The sequence below is a fragment of the Mus caroli genome, unplaced genomic scaffold (genome assembly GCF_978045245.1).
Source record: "Mus caroli unplaced genomic scaffold, Mus_caroli_1 scaffold_19, whole genome shotgun sequence".
In the NCBI taxonomy this organism is placed as follows: Eukaryota; Metazoa; Chordata; class Mammalia; order Rodentia; family Muridae; genus Mus; species Mus caroli.
The window spans coordinates 47440631-47450542 of NW_028227274.1; positions in this window are offsets into that span (position 1 = coordinate 47440631).

A 9912-nucleotide genomic window follows, 5' to 3' on the forward strand; every position below is an offset into this window, starting at 1 on the left:
AGCCAATGCTGGGAGAATATCCTTTAAGTCAGCCTGGCTCTCGTAGACTCTCAGCCTTTGGGATTTTATTCTGCCCCTGTTGTCTTTCTTAGAGGTCTCTAATGTGGATGCTGAAGAGGATGTGCTCAAATAGGGCTAAGAAAGTATTTCTCCATATTTACTCAGAAGGTATTTAGGCCTTTAACAGTCTTGTTGTTCCTCAGTTTCAGCTAGCAGTTCTTATGATAATACAGCTTTCAGAAATGTTACTACTTGAGTTGAGGCTATAGACCTCTTATATAACAAGCTATATCTAAACTTATCTTCTAAACATGCTGCTAACGTTCTTACATTCAATGTTTCTTTGCTTCTTGTCTCCATGACCCCATATGTCTTGTCTTCTTGCTTTTTCTCCCCTCCTTCCTTCTCATTTTCAGTCTCTCACACTCCCCAGTTACACATTGTCTGCCAACCATTGAGACACCTTCTCTAGGTCATTTTGCTCACTTGAAAGGACTTGCGGGGCGCTGACTCACCAGTTATACCCCAGATTCATCCAAAGATTTCAACAACAGCACATGACAATAATGTTTTTCATTTGTAGTTTGCCATCAGGTGAGCTGACCAATTTTCTTTATCATTTGGGTTTGGAAAGCAACATCTCTCCTAAACCCACAGGTCTCCATTTTTCTGGAATCCTGTTTTATCCCTGCTATACTTGCCAGTTCTTTTCCTAGCTTGCTTGAGCATTGTCACCTGCCACCAACACATGCTACTAAGAGTCTGCTTCTGACCTCCTTTCCTTGGGCTCCAGATCTGTTAGGTTTACCAAACTTCATGTGCCTGCACCAAATGTTTTCTCACCACCTAACATGAATTGCTATCTTTTGTAGCTAGGCCAATGCTACTGATTTTTATAGTTTTGCTATGCTTACTCCCTATTTTTGGATCAGATGAGATAAATTGGGTTGGGTTATAGGAATAAAATTTTAATACCTTAGCAGAGTGAATTTCCAGGTTCACACACATGTCACATATAGGCTGAAGGAAGGACTCTGCTCACTATTGTCACTCAGGAGTCAACCTGACAGAGCTTCATCTCAACAAACGGTCTTAGAATTATAGCAGAAAGAAGGAAATGTGAAGAGACACTACCTGGTACTGGGTCTATACATCTGTGTCTAGAAGTAACCCATACCAGATCCACTCATGTTGTATTAGCCAAACAAGTCTCAAGGCTGTGCCTGTCATCAGAAAGTGGAGACTTGTAATTGTCCTTAGACATTCCAGAGGAGCAAGAAAGACCTGGTGAGCAATATATTAACTACTACCAAAGACTACCATGGTCATATGTCTCTGCTAATGCCCTGTTCTACTTCCATTCTCTCTCTCTTCCTCTCTCTCTTCCCCCCTCTTCTCTTTTCTCCTCAACCCAATCCACTCGACCACCTTTTTGCTCTCCCCCCTCTCTCTTACTTTGGCATTAATATAACCTTGATTATTCCTTTCTATACCAGCCTCAACATTCCTCTTAGAGTAATCACAAATATGACCTGGTTTGTAATTGACAAGGACTAAAGCCAGAATTTTTGTAGTGAAATAGAAACAAAAAGTATGAATAAATACAAATAGGCTCAAATTCCACTTAATGAAACTCTGAAATGTTGTCAGTTTTGGCAGATGTCTGGAGGCACAGGTCTGATTGTTATCCACAATGCCCATTCTGGGAATCAATGGTGAAGATGTTTCCTGTCTGCACAGACCCCATACCCTAACCCAGCACAGAAGCTAACATGCATGCTAAGACAGATAAGTGCCATATGAACATATCACGGTTCACAGACCATGTTCGGTCACCACTGGCAGTGGGAGACATAAAATAACTGGTCTTGGCAAATATCCTTCCTTATTAAATACAATGAAACTATGCCAAGTGACCTGCTTGGCAAATGTGTGTGTGTGTGTGTGTGTGTGTGTGTGTCATCCATATATATATATATATATATATATATGGAAAGTAGTCTAAGTGGTTTTTCAAATGTTTTCATTTTCATGTCTACCCAAAGAAGACCTCCCAAGTATTACATAGATCTGCAGTTTCTTAAAACCTTCATTCATCCCTGTTCATTAGAAGTCCACCGCCTGTTGACTACCATGGCAGACTCTATGCCTTAGTCAGTACTAAAACATCATAAGGTCATTTGGGCTTTTGTGGCAAAAAGACAACATCAAATGCAAAAACCCAATAATGTGAGTTTTCGCCTTGGTTGCCTTTTGGATTCAGAGTGAACATTTTTAAATTTCTTTCCTTTAATCACAATAAACTCATAAAATAATTTTAAGCATTATTTAAATAAAAACCCACAGTCCTGACAATTCTCTTCCCATCATCTCTCCATCACTCATACTCCACCCTACCACCACCGGACCACTTAGTATTGAGCTTACAAGCTAATCTGACCTTACTTGAGCAAGTTCTGAATCTTATAATATCTTCCTTGATCCCCTAAGTCTGGGCTGCCAGCCAGATTGTGAGCAAGAAACAGGAAGGGTCATTTCCTGAGGGGAACGCTGAAAGGCTTGGGATGTGGCCGTGGGTGGTTTGGCCTGCCTTGGCTACAAAGCTACTCTTTTTAGTCTTCATGTGCTGCTTGATGAGTCACTGGCCAGAGCATATGAGAGCTGAGTGTTCCTCAGCTGTGCTGTGCAGTTACTATTCTTCCCAGGGCACCAGGTGCCACGCCCTTCAAGTTCCAGAACGGGCCAGGGCTGGGTGAGCATCTAGGAAATAAAAATCCACGTGTCATCTCTCCTGCGGCAACCCTACTCTCTGCAAGCTCACTCCCTCAGGATGCCCACACTAACCTATGCCTATGTTAACTTTAATACCTTTTAAGTATAATTCTTATTTCAACCCCTTCTGAATTTTTTTGTTTATCTATTTAAATCTATCAATTTTCTTTGGCTATTTATTTATTTATTTATTTATTTATTTATTTATTCATTTATTTATTTTGGAAAAAAGGCAACTTCATCTACACATCCACTGTTTTAACTTCAAAGAGTTCTTAACTGACATACACATGTGTTTCAGACAAAAATGTGGCAAAGAAAACATAGCTATTTCTCTCTCAGGAATTTACTCTGTGGTTTGGATATACACCTATCAAATGAGCAGAGCAAGCTCATGAGGTCAAAATGAATGTATTTTCTCCTCTTGTTATGTGGAGAACTGAACAGAAAAAAGAAAGCAGGAGAAACTTACTGTACAAAAACAACTCAGTATTAAACCCACTAACAATTATTTTTAGCAGTATTCTCAACCACTATATATATATTAATATTTTTATTAGGTATTTTCCTCATTTACATTTCCAATGTTATCCCAAAAGTCCCCCATACCCTCCCCCCCACTCTCTTACCCACCCACTCCCACTTTTTGGCCCTGGTGTTCCCCCGTACTGGGGCATATAAAGTTTGAAAGTCCAATGGGCCTCTTTTTCCAGTGATATATATTTTAAAGATATCAATTAGAGTGAGCTTTTGGAATATACAAATATCTGTGCTACTATTAGTTGTATCTGCTATAAATAACTAACACTTAAAACGTTATTTCTAGATCTGGTTTCCTACCCCAAGCTTGCACCAGCCGTTCTTCTCATTAGTCTTGTGTGCTTCTGTCAGAACAGGGTGCCTTGAGAGCTCCTGTGGCTTCAGAGTTGAGTTACATCAAAAGCCCTTACAAATTGCCTTCATTGTGTCAAAGCATCCTTCTTCTCAGCTTTGTTCTTTTTCATTTAAAGGAACAATCTACCTACCTTAACACTAGGTCTAAATAAAGCATTTAGTTCCTTCTTAAGGGAAGAAAGCCTAATGCTAGATTGAACATCGTGTGTGACCTTGCCTCCCGGTTGGAGTTTCAGTGCAACCGACCGAGAGAGCATGTGAGCATGTGAGCTTGGTGCCCATCAGAGCTTCAGTGTACCTGACCTCGAGCACGTGAGTGGCATTGTGCTCACATTAACCTCATGCAGCAGCAAGACGAACATCCTTTGCTTGTGGAGGCAGAAGCCCAGCCAAATGTAGGACTTCCCCTTATCCATGGAGGCTGTGCTCTCAGATTCTAGTCTACCTGTAACAGCAGATGCTCCTGGACACCTGCATACTGGATTGCTATGGGATTTCTTTTTTCTATTAACTTCCTATAGATCTATCATAAGACTTAATTTTTGATAGAGATGCACAAAATAGAAGTAGAACAATTATAACAATGTGCTGTATTAAATTACATGAATGTCTCCATGTGTATGTCTTTTCCCCTTCCCAGTCCTCTATTGTTTCACAGTATTTTATTGGAATTACCTGGCTTCTTTTTGCCATGGGCAACTGACACCTTGGAAAGGTAGGGAGGTATGGGGAAGTGCTGAAGTGTACCTCTGTATTCAGTCACATGGAATCTCAGGATCACTATTTTACAGGCAGAAATGAAATTTCTATTTATTTCCATTTGCTTGTGTGTGTAATGAGAGCTTACTCCTTTATTTCCTGTTGGAGAATGTTTGCATCCATGCTCTGAAAAGACAAATATTTAAAGCTCCCTTGAAAGAGTCTGAAATCATAAGAGCGACCCGCCAAAACTTTTACTTTTAAAGTTACATTGAGTTATAAACAAGAAAATGTCTCTAAACAGCATCCGGGTGCTCTCTTCCTACCAATCATCAGGTCTTGAGTCTGACCTAACCTCAGTTGCTGTGGAAAGAACTTCTTTCCCCTCCTGCAAAAGGTGCTATCTGCGATATCCTGTAGCCTCAGAGTCCTGCTATCCAGGTGGCCACTGACTGTAGAACAGACTCTATCTGAAGAACACATGTCTGTGTAAAATACCTGCTTCGGGGCTACCTGGAACTGGGTAATTATGCCTACCCTGTTAAGGGGTTCAATATTAACCTGAGCATTTAATCGACAGACTTTAAACTGTATCTGTTTATTTGATGACATTTTGATCTTTACACTTCTGGAAGATTATTATTGTTGCTTGTTGTTTTTCTTAGCTTATCTATAACTTGAATGGGGAAATGAACCGGTTTCATTTGTGTTTTATTCTGTTTTCATTTAGAGACTCCGGATTTCTATGGTACAATGTACAATTGTGGCTTTAAGAGAGAAAATATCCATGTATTAGTAGAATTGGAGACGATATAGATGCCTAGAAATGAGCATACATTGACATCTTCTGAAAACTAGCAGCATCCACCTGCAAGGAACCTGTCAAGGAATAATGAAGTATTCTTCAGACTTAATTTAGCATCAGTATGCTGGGAATCCATTACACCAAACAGTTGATCAATACTTAACTGTAGACAGAAAATCAGAACACAAAAGAACCAACTTAAAGCACACGGTGCTTTTCCATACTATGTTATAATTCTGACCTAGAAGGCAATATCAAATAAATCAGACATGTGACCAACAAAAATCAATTCGAAATAGAACAAGAAAATATTTGAAAAGATCACTTGGGCACTAGAGAGATGGATCAGCGGGTGAGCACTTGCCTATGTGTCTGCATGACCTGACTTTGATCCCTGAAACCTGCACGGTGCAAGAGGAGAACTGACTCCTGCAAGTTGTCCTCTGACCTTCACAAGTGTACCTGGAGAGAACACACACACACACATGTGCACATATAAACACAAATAATTAGAAACAAACAAAGGAGTTTAAGTTTTATCTACAAGCTTGGAAAGCCTTTCACATGTATTCTGTGTGGCATGAGTCGGTCAGGCGCTTCTCTCTCTCTCTCTCTCTCTCTCTCTCTCTCTCTCTCTCTCTCTCTCTCTCTCTCTCTCTTTCTCTCTCTCTCTCTCGTCAATGAAATGGAAGAGAACATCATGGTACTATTTGTTCAGAAGGTTCAGGATATATACCGACATAGGGAAAACTGCACAGCCCTGCTTAGTGTGTTTTACATGACCCAAGATTCCTAAACACAGAACTTTATTTCGAGCAGCAACTTAGAATTCCCATGGAGCATGCTCTGGGAAATGCTATCTTACAAGAGTTTTATAAAGAAACAACATCTACATCCCATCAGGAATTCTAATGAGGAACCTCTTGAGGTGACAGAGAGTGCAGTGCTGAGAATCTCACTCTACAGTTCCACCACTAACATTAAGTAGCAGGGGAAAAAACTATAGGACAATGTATCATTACATTATACAGAGAGAGAGAGCGCGCGCGCGAGAGAGATATGGGTGGCATACATTGTGTGCTATACATACACCAGGGTCCCTGAAAACCATTCTGAACATTTAAAACCAAAGCCTCCCCACCAGTACTTGCTGAAGCTAAACTTGGAGTCAAGTCTTCCTAGGACCTCCACCCTATTCCTTGTATTCAAATTAGCTAGAGTCCTTTCTTCCTGCAGCCTGCCAGTCAAGATGTACAACCCTTTGCTTCTTCTCCAGCACATGTCTACCTGCATGCCACCATGTTTTCTGCCATGACAGTAATAGACTAAACCTCTGAACTATAAGCAAACCCAATTAAATCTCTAGAGTCTTTCATTCATCATTTTTCTAGAAACAAGCTATCATCTTTCAATCTCACTGTTACCACAACCTGGTTGCCGAGATTGGAGTTGCTTAGTAACTTCATCTGGACAGATACACCATAGAGAAGTGGTTAATCATCAAACTTTCTACTGCAAGAGTAATTTCTTTACATTTCCATGTCTGATCATGGAACCCTAGATGCCCCTGAAACTGGTGAGCCGAGGTAGCCAAGAATAACATTAGTAATCTCAACATGAATTTTAAATTTTTACAGGCAACGGCACAAATGCCTCGCTAAAGATGACACATAGTTTAAACACTGGATAGCAATACATTTTTGATAACTGTCACATAATGGCAGAGATAACCTTTTTGAATAAATGTTGTGATAAAAATCCAAGAATCATGACAGTCAGTATAGAACAGGAAGCATGGGTAGTTCCATGTGACTCCAAGTTTTGAGAAATGGAACAGTATCAAAGAGATACACAAATCCCATAGGTGACGCTATCTAAAAATAGAAACTGCCTTTTAATCCCAGCAGTCGGGAGGCAGAGGCAGGCAGATTTCTGAGTTCAAGGCCAGCCTGGTCTACAAAGTGAGTTCCAGGACAGCCAGGGCTATACAGAGAAACCCTGTCTCAAAAACCAAAAAAAAAAGAAAAAAGAAAAAAGAAAAAGAAAAAAAAAGAAACTGTCTTTTCCAATTTGTGTATATTATCTTGTCACACAGCTGCTAAATCGTTGGATATAAATCCCCAAGTCGTTCAGATCTTATAAACAAAACCAGGCAATATACAGAGCTGTTAGGTGTTCTTTTTGGTCTTTGTGGACTGTGGGAAACATGATGATCTAAGACAGTTTGGAAACTCTCCTCAGAGACTTAGATGAAATTTAATAATTAATAATTTCAGCTTAGGTAAAGAACCATTCCTGTCGAGTTCATCCCTGCCCCCACATTTTAAAAGTACCATAATGCTAGAGTATTTTGCACTGAAAAAATTTCAGGGTTGGGGAAGTAGGTCAATGGGATAGAGCCCTTGTCCAAGCATAAAGGACCGAAGTTCATATCCTAGCACCCCTACGAAAAGATAGGAGCAGGCATTGCTGCAGCTTACATGCTGGTAGGGATGGAGACAGGAGGATCATTGGGACTCAATAGCCAGACATCAAAAATGAATGTTGGTAAACTAGGGTTCAGTGAGAGACCCTGTCTCAAGGGAATAAGGCAGAGAGTGATAGAGAAGGGTGCCTGACATCTCCATGATGTCATATACAAACCCTGGTATGGGGGGAGGAGAAAAGGAAGGGAAGAAGGAAGGAGATAAAATGTTGCTTTCTAAATTTATAAAAAGTTTCTATCCACATAAGAAAGGGTGGAAGAGATGTACACTCCACTTTAAGTCTGAGGAAGAAATAAGGGAATGAGAGATAAAAGCTCACTTCCAGAGGCTTAAAAAAGAGAAACCTGGGGAAGGAGGCTCAGAAGGTCACTGATGCTACACTGTCTCCTCAGAAGCTCACTGAAGCTACAACTTCTCCTCAGAAGCTCACTCATGCTATAGCTCTCTCCTCGGAAGCTCACTGAAACTACAGCTATCTCCTCAGAAGCTTACTGATGCTACAGCTGTCTCCTCAGAAGCTCACTGATGCTACAGCTGTCTCCTCAGAAGCTCACTGATGCTATAGCTCTCTCCTCGGAAGCTCACTCATGCTACAGCTCTCTCCTCAGAAGCTCACTGATGCTACAGCTGTCTCCTCAGAAGCTCACTCATGCTACAGCTCTCTCCTCAGAAGCTCATTCATGCTACAGCTGTCTCCTCAGAAGCTCACTCATGCTACAGCTCTCTCCTCAGAAGCTCATTCATGCTACAGCTCTCTCCTCAGAAGCTCACTCAATGCTACAGCTATCTCCTCAGAAGCTCACTCATGCTACTCTCTTCAGAAGCTCATTCATAAAGGACCGAAGTTCATATCCTAGCACCCCTACGAAAAGATAGGAGCAGGCATTGCTGCAGCTCTCTCCTCAGAAGCTCACTGATGCTACAGCTATCTCCTCAGAAGCTCACTCATGCTACCCTGTCCCCTAACTCCTGCTCCTACCTCTACTCCTTGCATGCTCCAGGCTCTGTGGCTCTCCACAATGCAGCTATAACCATGATCCTGAAGAGAGACTGACAGTACTTCCCTCTAAGAAAGCATGTCTGCATTTGTGCACGATGGTGCACAAATCTGGTTGACCATCATTAGGGACCAGGAAGCTATCTAAACACAAATTTATCCTCTTACTTTTACCCATAAAGCTCTTCTTTAAGTACTCAGAAGTAAAGAATTCAGACAATCTAAGAATACAAACAACCTTAAGATGAGTTTAGCCCTCTGAAAAATCATTCTGCAAACCAGGAGACCTTACCACTTTCTCTAGCAGTCGTTGTTTTTGTGTGAGTTTCCGAGACCCCTGGCTTCTTTTCTCCAATTTGTTGGTTTTCCAGTGGCCTTATCTTCGCTTTCACTCACAAAGGCTGTTCTAAAAGCCTCTCTCCCTCTAGAGACCCTCATCCCTGTCGGTCACAAATCAGATATTCTATTATTCATAATTCAAATATTTAACCACGGCCTCCCTAAGGATTCAAAATCTTTGAATTGAATTCTAAGTCATGGAGGAATGGTTAGACAAAAAAGTCTTCCACCTTATACTCTAATCCCTTTATGAACACAAGAAACATATTAAGTGATTTGCCCAGATTCACACAAATCTGGGGAAACAATGAGGTATAGACTCTACCTCTTCCTTCTCATTATAGGACATGCGTTTTTGTAAATAAGCACAAATGTATGGCAGATATTAATGCAATGTCACAATCGCTAGGGGTGTGGTTTAGCGGAATAAATTCTATTTTGTTTTGTTTTGTTTTGTTTTGTTAGTATTTTATGCATGAGTGCAACATTTACGTCATCTGCATCTCTCCCTCTCCCTGTTCCAAGCCTTTCTGTGCCTTCCACTCCTTCTCAGATTCATGATTCTTTAATTACTATTGTTATGTATACATATGTACATGTAAATACAACCTGTGGATCCCATTTGGTATTGCTTGTATGTAGATGTATTTAGGACTGATCATTTGGTATTGGACCTTCTAGGAAGCGTCTCATTTCTGGAAAAGACTGGACTTCCTCTCTTGGTAGCAGTAAGCTGTCTATAGTTCTTTATATGGGGAGGGGAAGCTTGTGAGACTCCCCTTCTGCATTAGCAAGCAACTGGTGTTGTCATTGTGCTGCTCTTGTTTAAGCAAGCCTTTTGGAATGTGGTAAGTGCAGCTTCCCTGTCATACACAGCCACTATCAAAGAGCAGAAATCCTGGTCTTCTGGCCCTTACAGT